Source organism: Dendrobium catenatum, unplaced genomic scaffold, assembly GCF_001605985.2.
Source record: "Dendrobium catenatum unplaced genomic scaffold, ASM160598v2 fragScaff_scaffold_500, whole genome shotgun sequence".
NCBI classification, from domain to species: Eukaryota; Viridiplantae; Streptophyta; class Magnoliopsida; order Asparagales; family Orchidaceae; genus Dendrobium; species Dendrobium catenatum.
In genome coordinates, this window is record NW_021318962.1 from 296990 (window position 1) to 301729 (window position 4740).

The following is a 4740-nucleotide window of genomic DNA, read 5'->3' on the forward strand; positions in this document are numbered from 1 at the left end:
AATTGAGGCTCAAGGCAGCAGTATAAACTAATTGATCGACACAATAAGAATCCATGCAAAACTAACTTGTAATGTCTTCAAAAAGAACATTATTTCAAAGATTAATTCTATCTCAAAAATTTTCAAAATATTTTAAATAAAGAAGCTTAGCTTGTGTTCCAATATCAATCATGATTTTTAAGGGATTTAATACCCAATAGATATTTTGGAGAAATGAATGAGCTTAAAGAGGTTTAATTGAATATATGAGAAATTAATTAATTTATAAAGATAGACATAATTTGATCAAAATTTCATGAATCCATTATTTTGAATTATCAAACTCTTTTATCAAGAAGGTAGTCCACCTAATTTGACTATATTTATTTTTTAGCCAATTATGAATTATATTATTAAAAAAAATTCATAAACCTTGAGCCAAGAAAAAGACATTGAATTCATACACTTTGTTATGTATATGAATGACATAAAATCAAAATTCTAAATTTTTATGCATAAAAATTTAAAGGAAGAAAAAGTAATGCAATTTTTTTTTTAATTAAAATTTGGTCATAATGAATTTAAAATTCATAAATTTTTAAAAGATTTGGTTGGAAAATATTAGTAATGATATTTTTATTAGATTTAAATGAGAATTTGTCTCTTAATATAATACAGTAAAGAAAAAGAATTCATGTAATTGGCCCCACGTAGTGATATAAAGACTTGATATTATTGTTGTATAAAGTTTTTAATAGAAAACATAATAAAAAAATAATTCTTAATATATTACACTTATTTTAAAATAAATTTATGATTTTAATCATAATTAATTTTTGATCAGACTATTTTAACCCACTATTTATATTTATGAGTATAAACTAAAATAACATTTTTGAAAAGTCAAAAAAAAAAAAAAAACTAAACTTCTTGAAAAGTCATCTTATCATTTCAAAGCCTATAATGTGTTGCTAAGTCAAGTTTACATCATTAAAAATAAATAATAATTATAATAATAATAATTAAAAATAGTCAAGTTTACATCATTTTGCATATAATTATATATTAGTCTTGTGTTGACCAAACGGATTAATCTTTTTATATGAACAATCAAAGAGGATATGAAAAACCTTTGATTTGGTACTATAGAGGTCTTATCTTTAAGCCCGCCAGGTAATTCATGTCTGACGTATGTATTAGATCGGAGTTTTTATTCAATTTTTAAAGTTCATTAAATTGCTTGGGTATATTTTTTCTTCAATTTTTAATTTTCTTGCGTTGAAATAATTTTAATAATTTATGAAAGCTTAAACAATCAAAATTTAATCATACTTCAAAATTAAAATATATAAACTAAATTTTTATTATTGCGACTGATAAGAGTAACAATACAAATTTGGGGGATTTACATAAATTCCACTTTATTTCATGCTATTTATATATTTAACATCTAAAATATTAATATTACATGTATACCACCCATACACAGCTTTAATATTGAATATATCACTCATATATTTTATTCATACCACTTATATCATCCTATATATTTTAATATTTAATTCAATGCACGGATATTTGTTTTATGGGTGCTAGATATATAATATTAATATTTTGGATGTTAGATATGTAAATAATATGAAATAAAATGATATTTATATAAACCCCCTACAAATTTTCTTCTTGAGGGGTTCCAAAATAACTACGAAAGATTTTGTAGTATTGCAGCAATTTGTAAACAGTTATTTGAAATTTTATAACGGTTAAAATTATTATAATAAACTAAAATAAATGCTAGGGAAACTATTTACTCCGGCAATTAGAGGTATAAATGAGTTTAGTCAAGCTTGAGTCACTCTTGACCTGAGCTAAATTAATTAATCCAATTTGAGCTTGAACCCGAAGTTGTACTATGAGTTTGAATGTCTGAAGGCTCAGCTCATTTATCATAAGAAAGATTCTAATTTTAAATATTTCAAAAAAATTTAAGCTTAAAATTCTAAATATAAATAATTTTTAAACGATGAACCTTGCAAGCTTACAAGTTGAATCAGAATTGACTAAAACTTGCTCATTAGGTCAACAAATTTGGCTCACAAGCCATTTAACGTGTCGAGTCCGAGTCAACTAACAAATCAATTTGACTCACTGCTGATTTCAACGTGTGCAGATAAGTGTAGTTGCTCAACAATGGATTTATTAATTAATCCAATTTATGATTTTTAAAACTATTTATTATTTTTATTATCACATTTGAATTGTAATTGAGCATTAATTGATCATAATTAATTTTATCTTCCGAACAAGAATTAATTATCATATCTCATTTTTCTTAAGTTAGATCACATAATAAATATATTAAAACAAAATAAAAAAAAATTATTATAATTTTGACTATTTGAATAAGAAATATAAGACAAAGAATATTTAAACATGGCTTACATGCAATTGAATATAAAAAAAGTTTACTTACAACTATTACACTAATAGATTTGATTTTGAATATTTATTTTTTTATTAAATTTTTTTAAATAATAAAAAATGGTGACACAAATAGATTTGTTATACTAGTCTAAAAATCAAAATAATAAGAAAATTAACCTAAATAAAACTAAAATATATTGAATATGAATTTTTTTTCTTTTTCCTTATTTAAAAACTAGGTCAAATGCTCTCTCATAATAACAGAAAGAAAATATTCAATTCCTAATAAAATGCCATAAGAACATAACACTTATACAGAAATCTTAAGTTTGAACTACAGGAAATAAATCTCTCATATTTTCTTTGACCTGTAAATCTAATGTTTTCTTATATTGGATAATTGTAGTCTTAACACGGAGAACCGTTGAGAAAACTGAGGATCTGTTTGGGATATCTTTATGATTATTTTGTTTTTCAAACATCAATAAAATTTTTATTTTGCTACTATTTTCTTGATGTTTTCCGCTACTTTCAGTAATTTTTATAGTGAAAAATAGCTTTCGACCATTATAGTAGTGAAGTTATTTTCTTCATATCAACTCACAATCAATTTTTATAAAATGTTGCAGTCATTCCAAACAGATTATAAGTCTCTTTCATTCATTCGAATCTAAACAGATTTCTTTTCTGACGCATTGCATGTTGTCTTTGATCCCCAAATTATCCATAAAATGTCACAATAAAAAATGTATCCCAGACAGGGGTGAAACTAGCAAGAGCTTTTATCCCGTACCTTGAAATTTTTTTTTTTTTATAGAAGGATAAATATTTTAACTATTTTGCCAACCTTCAATAAATGTAGTTGTCTAAATTCTAAGAAAAAATCTTTTTTTTTTATTTAATACATAAAATCATATATTTTACAATCATATTTTGTCTATCCTTAAAAAAAAAAAGGCTGGTTCCGCCACTGATCCCAGAGGTATATCTGATGTTTACAAGTATGTTTTTTTTTTCACTTATTTGATTTACGAGTATGTTTGAGACTCCATGAACGGAAAAGAAGAGAAACTTAATGCCGGAGATATGGCATGAACTAACACATAACGAAGCTAGCATACAAAGCTTACAGATTTCACAATGGCTAAAGAAAACATGACAATGATCTTCCAGACAAACATTACACATGTAAAAAAGTGATCAAGGAAAACAATAACTCCTCCATTAAACAATGCAGCTTTGCTTTAGCGTTTTGCTGATAAAACCAGTCACCTCAAAATATGAATCTTAAGAGGAGCAGTCAAAGTCCCGGATTAAAAGAACTCCTGACACCACCATCCATTAAACAATGCAGCTTCTACGGATAATGCTATTTTAACTACTGAAATATTGATTTCTTCAACAGATGTGCTAATACTTCTTACATGTGTGCCAAACTGGACATTGAAAAGATATTTGACTCTCTTTCTAGAGAATTTATGTTGCAAAGAATTGCCCAAAAGGGAATTCCTCCTATTTTTATTAAATGGGTGAAGGCTTGCATCACTAATGTGCATTACTCTATTTGTCTAGAGGGGGAAAACACCTTTCAACCCGTAGATATTAATGGTTTCATGCTTTCACTCATTCTTTATGCCGATGATGTTCTTGTCTTTGTCAAAGCTTCTCCTTCTAATTGCAATACCTTGAAAAATATCCTGAGCACTTTTGCCGACTCCTCTAGTTTGAAAGTTAATCATGGCAATAGCTCTATTATTATACAAGACAACTCACCCCATATCAATGAGATTTGTGAATCCCTTCAAATATCCAATTGTTCCACGAGTTTTACTTATTTGGGCATTTTCATATCTATCAAGAGAACCCACATTTCAAACTTCTCGCCCCTCCTCAACATTATTACTAACAAACTTTCAGAATTGGAAAGCAAAGTCTTTTTCTTTTGCATGTAGGCTTCAATTCTTATGATTTACCATATGGAACACAGTTGCTTATTGGATCAGAGGGGTCATCATACCTAAAGCTTGTTGCAAATAGATTTCTAAACTTGCCGCAAAGTTCCTATTTTTGGGTGATATCAATGCAAGGAAACTTTACCTTGTCTCTTGAGCTAACACTTGTAATCCCAAAAATAAGGGAGGTCTGGGACTTCCGACCATTCAAGCCCTTTGTTATGCTTTCGATTGCTCGTTGATATTAGGGATGAATGAATAACTAGGAAACTCCCTTCTCTGCCTGGTTATTTTCTAACTATTACTCCCTTTGGAAGAATCCTCCCTTATAAATAAGAAAAAATAAATGCAGCAGAAAGTTAAGAACGTCATGAATTAATGTTGA